Genomic DNA, 21,810 nt, shown 5'->3' with positions numbered 1-21,810 from the left:
GCTGAAAGCTTTAGACAATTTATGGGTAGAGCTGGTAGATGAAAAAGTGTAAACAGAATTGTTAAATAATCTTGGAACAGGTAATGCTCGACAGTTTCACTCTCTAAAGAACTTCTACGAATGTATTTTTATCTCGTGTTCTATAAATACACTAATACAAGATATTCTGAAATTTCAGTAGTGCCTTTCTACCTCTGTTGCTACCAAAAATATTTTTCAAGAAAAACAAAAAGTCCTCTCCCTTCTCTGTTATTTCACTATGTCTATCAGTCTTGTTTCTGGAAACATCTCAAGTCATGAGGATGTTGTTTTGTAATCATGGCTGCTCTTATACTTTGATCTTGCCTTTCCGTGATTCATTTAGCTTCTTAGTACATTGAATTATTAACTCCTGTAAGAATAATAATAATAAGTATTTTTTCCTTTGGAACAGCAATTTAAAGTCCATAAAAAGTTATCAATAAAACTTTTCTTTTTTTTATTCCACTATACTTGCTTTCTCATCATATCTCAGGCAATTTAAGTTTCATTAGCTGACATCTATCCTCAAAGTTTAAGAACTACAGATTCAGGAGGAAAGACACCTTGAATTTTTAAATTTCTTCTGATGTTATATCTAAGAAATAGGGCTAGAACAATTTTATTTAAGAGATACTCTTTGGGTACCTTATATTAACTAATATCTGATTAAGGTGATGTGCAGTTAACTTATAACTTAAATGTAACAAAAGTAATAATACACTAGTTCTTCTAAGTGAGCAACAAAAAGGTGTCATAGGATCATAGGATACTTCAGGTTGGAAAGGACCTCAGGTGGTCTCTCAAAGCAGGGGCAGACCAGGTTGCTCACAGATTTATCCAGTCTGGTTTGAAAACCTCCAAAGAAGAAACCGCACAGCCTCTCTGAGCAACCTGTCCCACCGCTTGATTGTCCTCCTGGTGAAAAGCTTTGTCCTTGTATCCAGTCACATCCTCTCTTGTTACAACTTACCTTTGATAAAAAAATCATTTTGACCTTTGGATAGATGGCAGCCTTACACATAACCTATCACACTGGTATCTTAATCAGACTTAGGGACTTTAGGTACTACTTCAGCATGAGTAATCAAGCTGTGACAGATGTCATCAAGTTTTATTATAAAATGTGAGTTTCCAGTTCTAAATTGAATAACTTAGCAGAAACAACTGTTTCCAAAAATCTGTAAGTAGCTAAAAGCAGATCCCACAGTACTGCTGAGCACATCTGCCATACGGACCTGTCAAAAATTCAGAAAATCAACAGATCTGTCAAGAATGGAGAACTGCTTTTCAAATCCTTTATTTATAACCAAATTCAGCATTTGACTATAGATTCCTCTTTTCTGGGATCTTCTGTCAGAAGAAAAAGACAAGCACCGGATCTTTAATAACCCTCTGTTTGATGAGAAGACTATATTATGGCTGGGTGATGTATTATCAGAGCTGTCCAATGAAGAATGCTTGAGCTGAAGGAAGTCTCTGTTTTTTGAGAGATAATGCAGAACAGAATGAGGAATTTTCATCTGAGATGGGGATTCGTTATGCTATTCAATCAAACGTTTTTTCCCACTTAACAATATGGATAGATATTGTCAAATATTTTGTTTCAGAATATTTTGCAGAACTATCAAACAAACCTTCCCTAAGTCATTGCGCAGCCAGACTGAAATACAAAAATGGAAGTGTGAAGATTTAGAAGCTCTGCATTATTCCGGAATACAGCATTTTGGGATTCTCACAACTAAAGGACAAACTGGCTGCTTTATTTGATGTAAGTACAAATATTACTTGCAGCAAAGATCAGCACTGCTCACAGCAGTGATCCCCACTTATTTTTGTCAACTTATTTAGCCCAAGACAAACTATGGGAACATCAATGCAAAAGCGACCTTTTTCATTCTATCAATGTAAAGAGAAAAGGATATGGTATAGCTTATAAAATACTTTGTCTACTTTTCCTTGGCTGAGAAGTGGATTTCAGCCATCCTTCAAGCTGACAGTTGAAGGATCTTTTGGACATCCTTCAACTATCCATAAGAAACGGTGAAGTCCGTCTGTGATCTAGTCGTTTCAAAACTTCTCATGGGAAATAAAGAAAGCAGAAGAGACCTAGCCAAAGATGAAGCGAGGACATCATAGTTAAATAGTAAGGCTAAGTCAATAACATACAAACAAAATTCAAATAAAATGAAAAGGCAGTCATGCAGATATCTCACAAGTTTCTAATGTGACTAGAAGTCTGGAAAATGGCTGAAGACATGGCTACACATCCATGGTCCCTGATGGTTCCTTTTGCTGTCTGTAAAAAATTAATGTGTAAACATATTATCAACACCTTTGTAAAATATTGTTATGCATCATCTTTTAGAGCATCGCATCCAAGTCAGAAAACTTCCAGTTTAAGAAGAAGCAAAATTATATCTAGAAAGGTTTGGAAAAACAATCATTTACTATCCGTGCCTTCTGTAGGAGTCAAAATTATACAAGGCTAAAGTAAAATTAATTGGTTTGACCTGAAGACAGGAATTGAATAACATTCCATAATATGACCAAATCCTTTTTATTTGTTACCTAGAAAACATCACAAGGACCAGTACTAGTAGAAAACTATGGGATGGTATTTACATAAAGAGAACAACAAAAAGAAAGCTATACTCTGAGGTATTGATCATGTTGGGTTATTGCAATAAGATGTGAAAAACTTGAGAAAGAACAGGAGGAAAAGCAAAGAAGTTACATCTAAAGCCACCACACAATGTCACAAAGTCAGTTCTGACATCTAAAATACTGAATCATTTCTTTCCCATTTCTGTCCTAGTCCAAAAACACACTGGAGCAAACTAAGAATTCAGATCAGTGAGTGAAAGATTATAAGGGATACTACATTTAATTTAGCAATCTGATATGCAGTTAGACCTCCAAATAGAGTAAAAGGTGCACCAGGTTCAGTTTCATGTTACATGTTTTGCCATTTGGATGTGAGACATGGATATTAAAAAAACCAAGATATTAAGAAGCCATTGCTTTCACACTGAAATATCATGAGAGACTACTGCATGTTGCCTATATCTTTTGTATGACTAATAAGAAAAAAATTGCCCACATTTGTCATAGCACTAGTTAAGCCTGATAAAATCAGATCAGACAATGAAAACCAGAGTTTGTGGAGCTTGTGGGTCAGATGAGGCAGACTGTGAAGAAAAGATTTGCAGGGAATGATGCCCAGTGCCAGAGATTAGGGAACATATAGTGGCTGTGGTTTAGTAGCAGCATATGGTTATCAGGGTGTAGTAGCGTGCATTTTCCCAGGCTGTGCAAGAACTGTAAAAAATGCAAGAAGATATGTAGCTTGCAGTTTCCTTGAGTTGTGTTCATTGCTCATTGTGATATGATTCGAGAGTACTTGCAATGCTAGATCATTTAAGTAAGGAACTATATTTTTGTTATATATGTATGTATATGTATAAATACAAACATTATTTTGTAATGAGAGATTGAGTGAGTTCACCAATGTTTTCATTTGTTTTCTTTAGTAGGATACAAGACTCTTTTAGAAGCCTGAAATCTGACCTACCTTTTAAGGATTTCATCATAAATCTGCTTTTTGTATTTGCTCAGACAGAAGAATATTTCTTAAAACCTCATTAGAAAAAGTAATATTAGTTATTCTTTTGCTCAGTGTAACTGGTCCAACTTTGGGATGACAAGATTTTGTGGATATACCCAGCCTTGTTTAATAGCTACTGCATACACATAATATACAGATAAATACTACAGAGTGACAAACATTAAATTACACAGCCTTATGTAGTAATAAGTTCCCCATAAGCATTTGTACTTTGAAAAATTTCAGAATTTATTTTATCAGCAAGAAAAGATACATGTATTTTATGCCCAGTCATTTGAAGTATTATAGAAAAGATTAAACCACTGTTCTGCTTTAGTCCTCTAACAGGAAGATGATTTCGGTCTCTGGTTTCTGGTGTCAGGACTACAGGACCTTTTCTCCTGGGATTACAGGGTCTTCTTGGGGATTGGATGTCAAGTTGGGAATAGTGATTGCTAGTCATTAGTCAGCAGGTTTATTAACCATTTTGCATCTGAGAAAATTCTGATGTCTCTTAGCCTTAAAAAATTAAGAAATAAAAAATGAATAAAATCTTAGCTGAAATTTAAGAATACACATTATTTGGAAAAGAAGGAACTGACATTTTGTTTGAGGATTCATTCTGTGCTCTTTCTTAGTTGCTTGAAAATGGCTGTGGACACATATATTGGTTCCCATGCATGGAAACCAGCTATTACAGCCCTTTAAAGAAATCAGAGATCTATTACAAAATAAAGTAGGTAGGTTTTTTTTCTGTCGAATTTGAACCATTTCAGATTCGGTTTTCCATCCAGACAAACAACCTTCAAAAAAATATTTCTCAGAGCTAGACAGACAGCCCAGCACCCTCCTAAATAAAAGATGACAGCATGTTGCTTTTTTTAATTACAAGGTTATTAGGACAAGAGTGAAAGCTCTTTCATATCAGATGATACAAAAGTCTGCTTCTATCTTCTTTTTTCCTATCTCCTATACCTGTTAAGATGGCCTCCAAAAGTGATTTATGAATGCCCTTCAAACTATTCAGGGGCAAAGGACATTAGGCGCAGGCTGAAAGAGAGAAAGTGATGTCTTTAACTTCTTAACACAACCAAGATATTAGAGAAAGTGAACTGGAAAGAAGCCATTCCTTTCCTTTCTTGGCCCCAGAAAACTCCTTATTTCCTTCTGGAAGACAACAGACAACAGAACCTTACATTTTTAAAGTTACCTACTAGCCAAAACTATTTCCTAAAACATGCCTCTTCCCCTCCCTACCCCCAAGACAGGATCCCAGGCCAAAATGCCTTTTCTCTTTTAGCAGTTTAGTTGGATAGGATAAATGAACTTCTCCCTGGAGACTATCTCCTAGATTTTCTTGTGGTATGTTCTTATCCACCTCAATCTTTCTCCACCTTCCACCTCAGTCTCTGCCGTTCTTTAGGGCTACTACATCTCTTGTGCCTTTTCAAGTTCTTTAAATTACTGTTAAGAAGAAATGTGACTGATATTAAGCCATATCCCTAAGTAAACTTGGGTTTTAAAAGCTGTTATAAATTATCACTTATCTGGTTTTGCATTAGTATACTTCTAGTCAATAATGAAAACAGAGGTGATTTTTCTAAGCCTACCACAAGCCTCATGCAAAAATTTATCCTTGTAATCATTTAGGCCTAAGGTAGAAGCTAAGCACTTAAGCCGCTCTGTGGCTCCAGCCTAGAGGACTAACTCTGGTGGCATGCTCTGAAAAATCTTGTGTTACATTTTCAAAGGAATAACTGACAATCACAAGAACATCATGAAAACTGCTGCAGGTTTCATCTCCCCAGGAAAACCACACTACAGCATGTTCACTGTATACTTATGTAAACCCCACAGCTGTCCATGTTTTATAATATAGGGATGTTTTTAGACAGTCCTCCATCCATGCCTTACTGCATAAAGTAGATCTATACAGGCTATCACTTGCATGCAACCTCTAAGAAACCTAATACCTGAATCATCACAAGTGTTAATATTTACATTCACAATCTCAGTTGCCTTCAGGGCTTTGCAGATGCAACCACTAAGTTGTAGGATATCCAAAAGATGGCACATGTTAGCACCTGAAAAATAGTTACACAAACCAAAGAGATTATTTGTGAAGTTGTTTAATAGGGGCTATCTTTAAGTACTGCAACACAGCACCATCTGAAGACATCCAAGACTATTTTCCTTGGATGAAACGCCATAGAGATGTGTGCAACTCTCTAGCAGTGCTTGCATAAGACCACTCTGAGCTAGCCTGGATATCTCTGTGGTGTTCTGCTTTGCTGTGTAGATGAACACATAGGCCAAGTTTTGGAGATCTGGACCACTGTTTGACTTTTCACAGGACATGATAATGCAAGTTTGAGAACCTCTATCACGAGATTAACTGATGATTAATATTGCAAGCTGAAAAACAAAATGAAAGGTTTATTTTCTCTAACTGGTCTAACAGCACTCGAACAGAGGAGAAATCATGTGCTTACACAATTCAAAGGTGGGTGACAAATGCTAATCCTTACCAAGTGGTTGGTGTATTGGGGTTTTGTTTTAAATAAGGGCCCTTCTCCCTCCGAAGGATGCTTTGTACTGTACTACTGTACTGTAGTACTCTGATGTCTAGGGAGGGTCTATGTGTTGGTCTACATAGCAAAGCAGTCTAGTGTTTCTTTTCATCCAAGGAAAATAGTTTGGCTGAGAAATAATGTACTATGGCCCAGGCAGAATATCACAGTAGTAGGACTATGCCATTTCCTGTGTACGACCATGTATTCAGAGCTAGCTTGGATGGAGGACTGTCTAAAAACATCCCTATATTATAAAACATGGACAGCTGTGGGGTTTACATAAGTATACAGTGAACATGCTGTAGTGTGGTTTTCCTGAGGAGATGAAACCTGCAGCAGTTTTCATGATGTTCTTGTGATTGTCAGTTATTCCTTTGAAAATGTAACACAAGATTTTTCAGAGCATGCCACCAGAGTTAGTCCTCTAGGCTGGAGCCACAGAGCGGCTTAAGTGCTTAGCTTCTACCTTAAGTACCTATGTGCAAAATTTAATATATATTGCAGCATCTAGAATTCCCAAGTGTCTGCATGTAAAGTGCTCAGAGAACTTCAGCTGCCACAAGGAGCACCAGCAGCTGGCTGGGATAATATCTGTGATACAGTGGGATTCCTAAACTTGGGTCTCATCTTTAACATCAAGTGCCTGGTCCCATAAGCCTGTTGCATCCAAATTACAGCCATGTCTCAAGAGCGGGATGCCAGACCAAACACGAACAACAACAGTGCATTTCTTCTCTGTAACGATTAGACAGTCCTTACATGCATGGTGCTACTGTGCAGGAAGTCAGCGTGATGTGAAGCTTCTGAAGGGATACTTCGGTGGTGTTTGTTACCATCTTATGCGCACACTGTAGGGGCAGCTCCACCTTTCCTGTTAGCTGTGTTCACCTTGGATGATTCATCGTAAGTTATGTGATCCCTAAGGTTAATTGGTTTTCCCACAGAAGACTCCTGTTTTCTTTGCTTTTATAACACACTCATTCTGGGGACCATTCATCAATAAATACTTTCTGAGATAACCTGCTTGTCTGTGAACCATACATTTTCAGACAACCTGTTCATCTGTGCATCATATATTTTCTCAAACAAGCTGTTTATCTGTGGCAAAGTATATTTTTTCTTCAGATACAGATTAGTGCTCTTTGAAGACATGGTATCTTACCAATGCTTTTCCAAGTGTGGTTCAAGATAGCTTTAATACATTCTTGACTTGGTCATGCAGACAATCCTACTTTAAGGTTTCCATATTTCTCTGGACCATTGAAATTCAAATTTCAGAACAATAGTAAGAGAATATATAGATAGTATAATCCTTATATAAAATGGTGTATGCATGAGTGTGTGTCTGAATGTGTATAACTTTCTAACTTGTTGTTAGTAATATTTATCAAATTATGGCATATTACTAGTAGCTGGTTGTTTTATTCTGTTCAGGCTCCAGGGCTGGGTCACATACAGAAGACAGGAATGTATAGTGAAAGACAGCTTACCCAGTATCTTCTGGTTTGCATATTACTTAGTAAGTCAGACATTTGATTTTAAATCTTCACTGTGCCTAATTTGGAGAACATGAACCTGAGTTCCCATATCCAGGAAAGTGAACTTAGCTCATAGATTATTGGACATAACAGATCAATTTTCTCCCATTGAGACTTGTTCTATTTTGTTGAAGAAACTGGATATTAGTAAAAAGAGTGGAAAATGAGTCCTTACTGCCCTGCTTATAGCATTCACCAGGAATATGATAGCATCAAGGCCAGGAGTAAAATAACTCTTGCAAATTGGGGAGAGAGAGAATTTAAAAATTCTCTCCCCAGCTCTTCGTTGTTGACTTTCTTTCCACTGAGCTGTTGGATAAAACACAATGCTTTCCTTTCTCTTTCCCACATGATAAAGAGTAAGATGAATGACTCCAGGCAGGATTATTGCCTTCCTGAGGGGAAGTGGATATCATCTTCCAGCCTGGTGCTAAGATAACCAACAACCTTCAAGAGACAGGACTTTTGTCTATGCTGTTTTTCTCCCTGCTCAGTTTGCTCACTTATGTGAATCTCTTTCTTTAACCAGCAGTTTCCTCTGCAAGTAGGAAACCAAAGGGACTAAAAGGAAATTCTTTTGTGGATCTAGTCCATGGTGCAGTATCTAAGAACCTAAGCAGTTAGCCTTATTTTTCAGAGATGCTGAAAAAAATAAGCCATAGCGTCAGTAAGATATCAGGTTTTTTACTGATTTCCATGAATTAAAAGAACTAATAAATTCTGTGCCTTCTGCTAGTAGCAACTGCCTCCCTCTTTTGACATTAACTGACATGCTGTGCAACTATAGGTTGCAACTATAACTTGCACAAAAAGTATGCCTTCTAGGACAGATGTATTTCATAGCATGTCATGCAGCTCTAGTGCTTTGCTTATTCTGTTTGAATGTGCGAGGGGCTACTGCACCATGGGTTTCCTTTCTGTGGAAATGGGGGAAATGTTGCAAATCTAAATCCTTCTCCATGTGCAGTGGGAAGGATGCACCTGGGACATGCACCAAGACCCTGCACCTGGGAAACTCTTCCACGTCCCATGCTGAAGGCATAGCCAAACTATATTATGGGTTGCATTATAAAACTAGTCTTTTAGTAGTTCATATTTACATGTTGCATATCAATGATATTTTAAAGACTCCACTAGCTATTTTGTAGTGAATTGCATTGCATATGGAAAATCAGAAGCAGATATTAAGGAACTCATTTCACTGAGGTCCTGATGCAAATCCCCTTGAAAGAAATGAAAATTCAGATCAGGTGTATATATTAGTTAACCATACTCATGTCTTATTTGAGAAAAATATAATGCAGAAATATCTCATCTTTAATATATTTTGGATGCTATGGAGCTCTTGGCAACATGGAATGTATATTCAGGACCTAGAAAACAAGTACAGCTGTCAGTGTGAAAATCCTATAGAGGAAAACAAAAAGAATCTCTTATCTTCTGCGTAATTTTTAGTCTATATTTAAAAAGTTAAATCAGCTTACAGTTTTTCTTTCTGTCATGTCCTTTTTCCTCACCTCCAAATACCTCTGCAGCTTGAAATCTCTATAGGACTTGCTCTGAACATACAATTTTGTCACTGTTACTGTTCTTTGCACACATCCTACTAACAAAGAAATGCTTTGATCCACACAGATGACAACAGTTTTTATTCTTCCCTTCCATAAATCCAGTAAATTCTGAGTCTCCAAGTAGTCATAAATTAAATGTACATTTTAGTGTTTATACAGGGAAGCTGTTGTGTTTAGAGAATGAGAATAACCAGAGTGGTCAGAGAAAACTCTAACTTAACAAATCACATGCTTCCAGTAAGGGCCTAAATCTTTATGACACAAAAATGGTGGTCTGCCCAAGGCATGGGTGTATTTTTCAGAAAATAGGAATAATATTGCTCTTTTCTAATAAAACATCAGGCATCTATCACACAAATTTGCTAGTGAGCTATTCAGTAGATTGTCTCTCTAAGAGTTCACATTTTCCAGTGTATTTAAAATTTATAAATGCAAAAAGATAGTCCAAAATATTCTACTGTAAAAAGAAGGAACATTTCTAAAAAAGAGACCTATTTAGTAAAGTAGATCTGTATTTATATGCAAAGGCATCATTTAGAAATACGCAACTTCTCTGTGCTAGGTAAAAGTCAGAATACATTAAAAGAGATCTTATGGTTTATATTGCCAGAATTTTTTTAAGAATTAGATATGAGATAAGATTTATAGGATGCCTGCTCCACTGAGAGAAAAATAACTTTTTCTGAAGCTATTCACCTAACAGATTTCAGGAGCACAAGTCACATTGATTTGAAAATAAATTTCTTGGGGATGTTAGATTAAAACCAACATCTAACATCCTGTCTCTGCAAGCAGAGGTTGTCGAATATGGATGTGAAAAGGAGGCAAAGTTTTGCTTGTACTGTACACTCTTTTGTGTTGATTCAACATGTCTAATTCAATGCTTCCTAAAGCACGCATTTCACACACTAAGGCTATTGCATCATGGCAGTGACATCTTGGATCTCACTACAAGAAATGATGATGCAACACAAACAGAGCGCAAGAGCATTTGTGCATTTCACATGTCTAACACCCTGGATATTTAGTATGTCTTGTACACGGCATGCTATGGCACCCATTGCTGTAACCATATGGGGATCCCTAAACAGATCTAATCTCTTGGCTATACTTTTTTCTTTTCTTTAAAGTTCAACTTTCCTCCCCAGCTCATCCTCAAGAAAAGCTTTCCAAGTTTTCCAGGCCTAAACTGTCTCTTTCCTATGGCTCAGCTTACCGCAAACTGCTGCCACCTCTGTTACTTTCAAGGGTGAACCTTAGCCATCCTACCACACCGGTATGCCTCTTAGTTTCAACAAACATCCATGCAAACTTTATCTTTAGTGTTGGTGTCCTGCCTGTTGATATAAAGACAAAAGTAAGACTGGTTCTTGGCTAATTTTGCTTCTCCCAGGCAATTTCTTTTTTGATTTGTATAATTACCTGTAACCAAATGCTGTTGATGGACTAAAATCTCTCCTGGTGACTTCGCTTTTACAGGTGGATGGGTGGATACCTGCTTCTTGAAATTGTGAGGGCAAAATAGCCAATCTGTGTGTAAGCAGAGGCTTAGAAGCCCTTTCCCCTTCTTTCTGATGTCCAGGTAGCTTTTCCCCTTTTATGATGCGCAGGGATTGAGGCAACAACCCTTGTGGAGGCGGTTCCACCCCTCCTGTCCTGACGTATGCCAGCACCCCCCACACACGGTCAGGCAGTGGCATTAAATGTTCTCAGAAAGTCCCCTTGCTTTCTAGACATGAAGACTGAGCACTTACTGCTGCGGGCAAACGCGACCAAGTGGTGTAAAAGCTGCTCTGTTTATTTCCGTTTAAGAACATTCAGCAAGCAGTAAGATCCTTTAAATATTTGCGTTTAAGAGTTTATCAGAGTATGTAAGAGGGTAAAATATATAAATCTGCACAATCTTTTCTTAGTTAATATTCATCTTGGTGCTACAAGTGGGTGAGCACAAGAGATACTGCTATTCACTTACAGACTTAGCATTATTTCATTAAAAAAATTGGGAAATTGATCAGATAGTGGTCAGACTTTTCTTACCCTGAAGGAAGGACACCTTCCAAAGCTAAAGTATATATAACCACTCTAAATTGTTTGTCTCTTCAAACATCCACCAGAAAATGAAGGTAAATCCAGTAACATTCCCTTTTCCCTTTTTTCATTTCAGATTTCATTCCAAAATTACCATTAAATGTATGCAACCTCCTTTAGTAATTGCCAGTAAGAAAATTCAAAATAAAGTGCTTTGAGATTTTCAGGTTTTATCGCATCTTCTGTTCTCTGTGTTTTGAGTGGCTCACTCAGTAGCATTGGAGGGTCCTCTCAAATATACACATAGAATTTAGAGATCACGAGTATTTGTTGAAGCAGCAAGATAAATGTTCAGAATATGTATATATACAGATATGCACATATATTTTTATATATATACATATATATAAAATGCCTGCTTTTCTGTCCTTTTTAAAATATATAACAAGTTGTGTAAAATGAATCCTGAACCGAAGCTTTATGCCCTTTGAAAAGTGTTCTGACTATCATTTGTTCACTTCTTGTGGTAAGCAGATATTCATTTTTTGAATGATAACAATGTCAACAAAAATGGATTCTTTTCTTTCCTTTAGCAGATGTCCCTAAATTGATTACTTGAGGCTAGTTGTCAGCTGGGATATTCTGGCCAAAAATCCTTCACAATGCATCAAAAATACTTTCTGCACTGACAGACTTGGTTTAAACAGTTGTTCCTTTCTTTGAACATGCCCAAATCACCTGCTGGTCATGTAGAAAATTTGTGTCCAAAAGAATAGGTAGATTAATTTGAATTCCTGAAGTTAATTATAACTAAATTATTTGATTAGTGGAGAGAAATTGGTCTATTGTGATATTCGGAATAATGGTAAATAGTTAAATGGTAAATAGGCAATATGATAATTAAGATCTCCTGGAACAAGTATCTCCTAGGAACAATTTTAAAATTGATTTATTTTTATTTCTTGCCTGCCTTAAAATGTTTATCTATCAGGATATGGGCATATTCTGTCTTGGACAGACACAGACAACAATATGTCTTGGAGAAAAGGATGGATAATCACCTGCACTAGATATTATCAAGCTTGGAGGAAGGATTTTTTGACAGAAAGGGAATTCATTAGGGAAAAAAACCCATGTTTTAGTGTGCTGATCACAGGCAAATAACACTTAAAAGACGTGTAAAATTGTGCAGTGCTGAGCCACAAGAACAACCAACCTAAGGCAGAAGTAATCTGGGTTTGGTTTAATTTTTTTAGACAACTGTGAACCCCAAATAAGTTGTGAGTTTTGGCTATTTCAAGCATGAATGATCTGCATTTCTTAGCAACTAGAATAACCAGCTGCTTATGGCATCCTGAAGGGTCTGACATGGGCTGCAGATTCCACAGCTAGCCTGACCACAACATGCCTGCTCGTCTCACACGGTCAAGTGCAAACAGATGTTGCACAGCAGTGGCGTGCAGTTCAAAACTGTTTGGACACACCAGTGTGAGACTCTGCCCAACCTAAGTAGCTCTGATGAGAAAAATGAAGCATTTTGTTAGAGTCGTCTGCTGTTTATTAGTACATCAAGACTTTGTCTTCAAAAGAACACACTGATTGTCATCAAAAATGAATTAGGTAGAGAAAAAAACTTTATGACTATCTGATCCTTGAACAGCAGTTCAAATGCTGTGGGTCATATCGTCTGCCACAGATAAATACTCTTTGTGTTAAAATACTTTTTTATGTTTAGCTTCTGAGTCCTCATTTAAGATAAAACCCATCTGGAGCATAATATGAGGCTTTTCCCATCAGCCTAAAACCACAGACTAACCTATAAATAAGTTGCTGTCATTTCTATTTTATTTTCTAATAATTAAGACATAAAACAATTCTAAGTGCATATGAAAGGGACATTTAGATTACATGAACTAATTATTGTCCTGTTCAGTTTTGGTATATTCTAACTATAAGCAATTAAGATATTTGATGTTCGTGGGACTGCTTGCTCTACTTATGGGTATAAATCTTGGCAGGCTCTGACCCTTACTGTTTTTGACAATAACTCTCATAAATAACAGAAATAATAGACTAGAAATGGAAAGGAAATAACTACTTTGTAGCAATTCTGTTTGTCACCAACTTTTTCTGTTATATGTGCTTTTTCTTCTGCTGGATATTATAATACATCAATCTTAAGGTGGTCTTTTCTCAGCCATGCACCATCACTGCTGAAGTGCTCCATGAGTTTGGGCATTCAGCTAAATTCTGCAAGCAGACTAACAAAGTTATTAATCATGATTTTAATGGTCTACAGCTTAGGCAAACTAGTGACAGATCAGGATTGACTTTAAATAATGCACAAATACAGAGTAAAAATATTGGCACTTTTGAAGGTAGTGACTCTCTAAGCACTGGAGCAGATAGACGAGATCAATCCTGACAAATCAGTGGTGTTGTGGACATCAATGCAATGGAGACTTTAAAGGAGAAATTTAAAGGGGAAAAAGAAAGTAGTTTTGTGTATATTTACAGAGGTTCTAAACTGGCCTTACTGTGCTGAATGAAGGTAAGAACTGATCTTTTAAGATTGAATGAGAAGAGGGGAATAGACCATCATTGTCTTGAAAATGAAGACTTAAGCTTTTCTACTGCTACATAAATAGCTACTTTCAAGAGAAAAAAGGAAGGAATAGTTGGTAGAAGCATACAAACAGAGATGTGACAAGGACAGAGAAACAGACTGGGGAAATTATTTTTGAACTGGTATTTTTTTTCTGTCATTCTGAGCAACACAAGACTATTTTTGTCAAGGACAAAGAACAAGCCATTGCAATGATCAGGAATGGCACTCTTTCACTCAAGTGTATCCCCTGGCTCTGTGTATTTGGACTCTTAGGGGTCACTTGCTAGATTCCAGCAAACATCTCCAGTGTACTCCCAAGGTACTCTGCCTGATACACCTTCTCAAAAATGGGACTCTATAGGACAGTGCTAGGTTAACCACACTTTTTCTAGGCCTCCTCTGAGCAAACTTGAGGATCACAAGTTTAGCCTACAAAGACATGTGAATGTTAATAAAAATTGATTCGGAGTTTGAAAAATATTTTAAATGAAATTTATGCCTTACTTTAAGCAGCATATAAAAGTCTATCTATCTCTGTATCTCTGTCTCTCTAGGTAGATATAAAAATATAAGAAAGATAAAAAGCAACTTCCATGCTGATTTCTGCCTCAGTTTCTTGACAATGCTGAGCATGCTGGTCTTCCTGGTGGACAAGGTGACCATCAGCCAGCAATGTGCCCTTGCGGTAAAGAGGGCCAACAGCCTCTTGGGCTGCACGAGGAAGAACATTGCCAGCAGGTCGAGGGCGGTGATCCTTCCCCTCTACTCAGCACTGGTGAGGACACAGCTGGAGTGCTGGGTTCAGTGCTGACCTCCCCAGTACGAGAGAGACATGGAGTTACTGGAGCGAGTCCAGCAAAGGGCCACAAAGATAATGACGAAACTGGAGCACTTGACATACAGGGAGAGGCTGAGCTGGAACTGTTCAGTCTGGAGAAGAGAAGGCTCAGGGGGATCTTGTCAAAGTGTTTAAATACCTTATGGGGGAAGTAAAGAAGATAGAGCCAGACTTTTCTCAGTGGTGTCCAGTGATCAGACAAGGGGCAATGGGGACAAATTGAAATACAGGAAATTCCACTTTAACAGCAGAAGAAACTTTTTTATGGTGAGAGTGATCAAACACTGCGACAACTTGCCCAGAGGGGTCATGGAGTTCCTGTCTTCAGAGGCATTCAAAGTCTGACTGGACACAACTGTGAGCAACCTGCTGTAGCTGGCCCTGGTTTGAGGAGGCTGGACTACATGATCTTCAGAGATCCCTGCCAACCTCAACCATTCTGTGATTCTATGTATCAAAACCATCTCATCCTTTGAGTTATTTTCAACAGTGTTTAATATTCTTTGGAAAATGTCTTCTGGCATTATGACTGGTGTGGGAGGAAGTTTAAAACAGAAAAAAATGTTGCTCTGGCAGCAACCTTCATATGCTTGTTTATACTAGCTAATATTTTGTTTATTTTCTCCCTTTCTCTATAATTGCTAGCTTGGGAGACAAGAGATTTCAATTCAGTCTGTTTAGACTGCAATAGTTTGCAAAATTGAAAGATTATATGATTTCTTTTGTGCCAAGTGCACTTATAAGAATACTGAAAAAAAATATTAAAATGCATCTGTTAGGACTGTATGAATAGGTTTTAAAGACTAAAGCTATGCATATATCTTTATCTAAAGTTGCTTATGATTTACTGTTCTGCAGGAAGTGTTTGTTCGATTTCTACTATAAATATTTTGAATATGCACAATATTTTTCCAAATCATTTAAGAGCAGGTTCTCTGGATATATAGTGAATTCAGGTACAGACTTCAAAAATGAAGTCTACTCATATATACCTGTTTTTCTATACAGGCATACCTCACTTTATTGCACTTCGCAAATATTGTGGTTTTTTATAAATTGAAGGTTTGCGGCAACCCTGCGTTGAGCAAATCTATTGGCACCATTTTTCCAAAAGCATGTGCTCACTTCATGTCTCTGTGTCACATTTTGGTAATTCTTGCAATATCACAAACTTTTTCATTATTATTATATCTGTTATGGTGATCTGTGATCAGTGATCAGTGATGTTACTATTGTAATTGTTTTGGGGCGCCACGACCCGTGCCCATATAAGACGGCAAACTTAATCGATAAATGTTATGTGTGTTCTGATTGCTCCACCAACCAGCTGTTCCCCTGTCTCTCTCCCTCTCCTCAGGCCTCCCTATTCCCTGAGACACAACAACATTGAAGTTAGGGCAGTTAATAACCCTACAATGGCCTCTAAGTGTTCAAGTGAAAGGAAGAGTCACACATCTCTCACTTTAAATCAAAAGCTAGAAATGATGAAGCTTAGTGAGGAAGGCATGTCAAAAACCAAGACAGGCTGAAAGCTTGGCCTCTTGCGCCAAGCAGTTAGCCAAGTTGTGAAGGCAAAGGAAAAGTTCTTGAAGGAAATTCAAAGTGCTACTCCAGTGAACACACGAATGATAGGAAAGCCAAACAGCCTTATTGCTGATATGGAGAAAGTTTTAGTGGTCTGGATAGATCAAACCAGCCACAACATTCGCTTAAGCCAAAGCCTCATCCAGAGCAAGGCCCAAACTCTCTTCAATTCTGTGAAGGCTGAGAGAGGTGAGGAAGCTGCAGAAGAAAAGTTTGAAGCTAGCAGAGGTTGGTTCATGAGGTTTAAGGAAAGAAGCCGTCTCCATAACATAAAAGTGCAAGGTGAAGCAGCAAGTGCTGATGTAGAAGCTGCAGCAAGTTATCCAGAAGATCTAGCTAAGGTAATGGATGAAGGTGGCTACACTAAACAACAGATTTTCAATGTAGATGAAGCAGCTTTATATTGGAAGAAGATGCCATCTAGGACTTTGATAGCTAGAGAGGAGAAAGTGCCTGACTTCAAAGGACAGGCTGACTCTCTTGTTAGGGGCTAATGCAGCTGGTGACTTTAAGTTGAAGCCACTGCCCATTCACCGTTCCAAAAATCCTAGGGCCCTTAAGAGTTATGCTCAATCTACTCTGCCTGTGCTCTATAAATGCAACAGCAAAGCCTGGATGACAGCACACCTGTTTACAACATGGTTTACTGAATGTTTTAAACCCACTGTTGAGACCTACTGCTCAGAAAAAAAGATTTCTTTCAAAATATTACTGCTCATTGACAATGCACCTGGTCACCCAAGAACTCTGATGGAGATGTACAACGAGATTAATGTTGTTTTCATGCCTGCTAACACAACATCCATTCTGCAGCCCATGGATCAAGGAGTAATTTCAACTTTCAAATCTTATTATTTAAGAAATACATTTCGTAAGGCTATAGCTGCCACAGATAGTGATTCTTCTGATGGATCTGGGCAAAGTAAATTGAAAACCTTCTGGAAAGGATTCACCATTCTAGATGCCATTAAGAACATTCGTGATTCATGGGAAGAGGTCAAAATATCAACATTAACAAAGGTTTGGAAGAAGTTGATTCCAACACTCATGGATGACTTGGAGGGGTTCAAGACTCCAGTGGAGGAAGCAACTGCAGAGGAGGTGGAAATAGCAAGAGAACTAGAATTAGAAGTGGAACCTGAAGATGTGACTGAATTGCTGCAATCTCATGATAAAACTTGAACGGATGAGGAGTTGCTTCTTACGATGAGCAAAGAAAGTGGTTTCTTGAGATGGAATCTGCTCCTGGTGAAGATGCCTTGACCATTGTTGAAATGACAACAAAGGATTTAGAATATTACATAAACTTAGTTGATAAAGCAGCAGCAGGGTTTGAGAGGACTGACTGCAATTTTGAAAGAAGTTCTCTTGTGGGTAAAATGCTATCAAACAGCATCACATGCTACAGAGAAATCCTTTGTGAAAGGAAGAGTCAATCGAGGCGGCAAACTTCACTGCTGTCTTGTTTTAAGAAATTGCCACAGCCACCCCAACCTTCAGCAACCACCACCCTGATCAGTCAGCAGCCATCAACATTGAGGCGAGACCCTCCATCAGCAAAAAGGTTACGACTCGCTGAAGGCTCAGATGATGGTTAGCATTTTTTAGCAATAAAGTATTTTTTAATTAAGATATGTATTTTAGGGTTTTTTTAGACATGATGTTATTGCACACTTAATAGACTACAGTATAGTGTAAACATTTTTTGGGAAACCAAAAAATTCGTGTGACTCGCTTTATTGTGGTACATGCTTTATTGTGGTGGTCTGGAACCAAACCTGCAATATCTCTGAGGTATGCCTGTATATGTACATGTACATACATATATGTATATATATGAAGCATACCTATATATGCTTCATAAAATAAAATGAGATACTAATATCCTGTATACTGGAACACCTATAAGTAGTTAAGGATAAGGTCTGGAGCACAACAGGAAGTTGCAGCCAGACCAGTGACATGTAGAGGAGAGATTCACCTTTTCACTTAAAAAAGAAGCAAGGAAGTTGTAGTATGACTCTCATTGGATGATAAACACTAAAAAAAGATACAGGGAAAAATATAACGATAGCAGTACTTTTGTGAAGGACTAATTGGTGGTTTGAGCAATATGCAAATACTTGAATGATACCAACAGCAGACAGCTTGTTTCTGTTGGAATCTTATAACTATAAATAACATGATTAATGGCTTTTGTGGTTCAGCGCACTCAAAGAAAAAAATATTAAATAATCTTGTAATGAATGACCAATTAACAAACTTACAGTATTATCACTGCCAAATAATCAAAGTAGGTTCTGTTAGTAGATGTTAGGAAAGTGTTGGTAAAGTGCCTGGAGAGCAGAAAAGTCTTTCTTTTGGTAAACTGGACAGGCTGAGCTTTTTATTACCCTTACCATTATACTTTTACACTTAGAAAGAGTGTCTCAGCACCTCATTAACACTATATACAGATGTAAAATATGCTCTTATTTCTAGCCTGGGGCCACATATAGACCCATATGAGAACCTACTAGAAATAGTCTCACTGGATGACGATTTACTCTTAGAAATTGGGGGATTGCATCTTAAAGACATTTCCATTCAAGTATGCTGAAAGATATTTAAGAATTAGAGGGCAGAATGTAATTATCATTTGAATCCAATAACAGTGCTGAGATATCCTGGTGCACTGCTGATATCATGTTAATTCTGGGTTTATCCACTACCAACCTACCCTTGAAGAACTCACAACTTGCTGCTTAATTTTTCTTCAAGCTAATGTAATCTGCAAGTTCTCTTACCTTTGGGAAATTAACCTTTTTGAAGTGCTAAGTGTATACATTACTTATTAAGACTTCTGTGTTTTCTGCATCAAAGGTCATCAATTCATGATGACCTTCTTACAGCACAAGCTTCAGTTCAAGGATTACTCTTTACCCATCATGAGTTCATAACAGGGTAATGGATATAACAGTATCTCTCAGAGCTGAGCAGCCAGAGTCAAAGCTTGTCTGATACACAGGAAGACTTGGCACAAAAATCACTTTTGTTACGTGGGCTCCACCTGTTTTCTGTGATACAATCATTACAGACCTTAAAGACCAGCTTAAGTAACCTAAATGATATATGATACGAAAAGTGGTGTTTGGAGAAAGAAGCAAAGACCAGAGAAGATCATTGTTGGGACTGAGACAAACAGAATAACAAGAGTCTCTACAGAGCTTTAATTTATTGGTAATATTGCAGAACTCTGAGGAAAAAAATAAATAAGGCTTTGATGTCTAGATGGAATTGGCTACATTTAAAGAAGAGGGGAAAGGGGCCTCTCAAAGGACAACAATTGTCTTGATTGCTGAAGGATCTGAAACCATGAGTGAGAACAAAAATGTTGAAAATGTGATTTACAGGTTTGCAGAATACTGCATTTCCAAGAAATATGAGATACACTTGAGACTGTAACAGATGGGAGGGTACCTTAGAACAGCTCTGGCAGGGTTTGTTACAAAAGATCCAGTAGTTATTTGAATCAAATTTTCAAGGCAAAGGAAAGATTGCTGGAATATGTAACATTTTCTAAGCCTAAGTCTGGCCCAGGCTGTATCAGCCTGCAGGAACTCATCTCTCTCTCCCATCCCGCAGGTTCCTCCTCAGAACCTGTGAAATGTAGGCAATGCTGTTTATGTAGCATCCCATCCCATCCCATCCCATCGAAATATGGTCATCACTTAATAGAAATCTTCTTTCTCACCCATCATGAAACTGCTGGCTCACCTCCAGTGTTTTCTACCTTTTCCTTTTTGTCTGCTGAAGACAGTAGGGGGAACTCCAGAAAGATTTTATTGACTTTTTCTTCAGCTCTCTTTCAAGTTGCCTTTTATATTTGGATACTTTCATATAGTATTTAGTCTAATGTATGTCATCATTAATGGAGACTAGCCAAGGGTTTCATAATGCTGCCTGATCTGGCCTTGACTTCTTTCTACCAGTGAAACCACACCTTGTTTTTGCAGAATTTTTAACTGCTCCTAATGCACAGAAAATCATGTAGTAATGTACTCTCAGACAATAAATGGAGGAACTTTCTTGATAGTCAGTTTTTCTCTCTGCAGTTCTTTGTCTGCTTGGCAGTTTATTTGGTTTAGAGACACTTATGATTCTTGCACAGTAGTTCATTTGTGGGAGTCAAGGCACTTCGACTCCAATGTTTTCTTTTAGTGTGGTTCTCTGACTCCTAAGTCAACCTCCTGGAGGTTTTCTAATTTCCTTTATTGTAAATGGAGCAGCAAAACATGTCTCAAATCTTTGATTAACCTTTCCTCTTTGGTGCTTGTTTAGGAGAACTTGCCGTGACTTCAATCGGCTGTAGGAATCTGCAAGAATGCAAATGATGAATCCTCATGCTTTTTTGGGGCTTGGTCGCCATATAAGGCGTGAGAAAATCTGAAACTCACCAGGATCCTGAGGTAGAATTGTCTCTCCTTTTTCTTTACATAAGAACAAGTATAACCAGTGTCTTAAGTTTGGTTTTATTTTAACACAAAATATGGAACCTCAACAAGGTAGTAATTTACAAAGGGAAACCTCAAGTCTGCTAGGCAATGGAAACTGGAATAAAAGTTTGAAACAAACCAGTACCCTACCAGTTGTGTCTTTTCAAGGTGCGTCCTTTCCTTCAGCCTTGCTGCCTATTCCAGCAACTTTCAATAGCTTCCTGGGTTTCCACAAACTTCACACAGTTCCTTCTTTCTTTCACTTGAGTCTTAACTTTGGACTTACATCCTGCTTCAGACAGGCCCCTTGCTCCTTTCAGGAAACTCTTGGTTTCCTCGATGCCTTATGCTCCCTTTGCTCTCCATGCTTGCCTGCTTGCCCTGTGCTGCCTCCCAAGGGCTTCTCCGCAGCTCAGCTGCTCCTGGGGAGGAACAAACTCTCCTTCCCTCTTCCTTTCCAGAAGAGGTGCAAATTTGTCAGAAGGATGGCAGCCAGGTCAGGGAGCTTCTCTTGCTGTTACCCAACTATGGTCTTGTAACAAAACATACAATTTACATTTATACCAGACAAGGTTATATCAGTTGTCACACACACACTGAAAGATTATCTTGGTTGAATCAAGTTTCAATCACCCTAAAAACAAGAAGGAAGAGCATAGAAAGTACGTGATAATGGGTACTACTAAGGATGAGGATCAAATGATAGCACAGACATAAAAGGACACAGTCAAATAGTCCAAGGCAGAAAGTGAGATGAAGCTAACAAGAGACATAAGGCATAACAGTGACTCAGAGAAGAAACATTGCTTATGGGGCAGGGCAGAGAGCTGTTAGTTGATGCTACCATGTGTTTGATTTCCTCTTTTTTTTTTTTTTGCTAAAGAAGTCAGTTGTAATCAGACAATTAGTACAGCTGCAGTAGTGAAAGACTGTTTTCTCTGCTTCAATAAGGGAAACAAGGATTAAAGAA

The 21,810-nt window shown here is 37.9% G+C and overlaps 1 long non-coding RNA gene across 1 annotated transcript in view; it reads right to left on the bottom strand.

Moving 5' to 3' along the window:
- Positions 1 to 1,325: 1,325 nt before the first annotated feature.
- Positions 1,326 to 21,810, bottom strand: part of LOC106488500 (uncharacterized) — a 33,976-nt gene continuing 13,491 nt past the window's right edge. The window contains exons 2-4 of the long non-coding RNA XR_001293200.1: positions 2,235 to 2,317; positions 1,963 to 2,127; positions 1,326 to 1,497 (exon numbers count right to left, since the gene is read on the bottom strand). This is a non-coding gene — a long non-coding RNA (uncharacterized lncRNA). The remainder of the gene's footprint in view (positions 1,498 to 1,962; positions 2,128 to 2,234; positions 2,318 to 21,810) is intronic.

This window comes from Apteryx mantelli, chromosome 1, assembly GCF_036417845.1.
Source record: "Apteryx mantelli isolate bAptMan1 chromosome 1, bAptMan1.hap1, whole genome shotgun sequence".
Taxonomy (NCBI): Eukaryota; Metazoa; Chordata; class Aves; order Apterygiformes; family Apterygidae; genus Apteryx; species Apteryx mantelli.
This window is presented reverse-complemented; position numbering and strand designations above follow the sequence as displayed.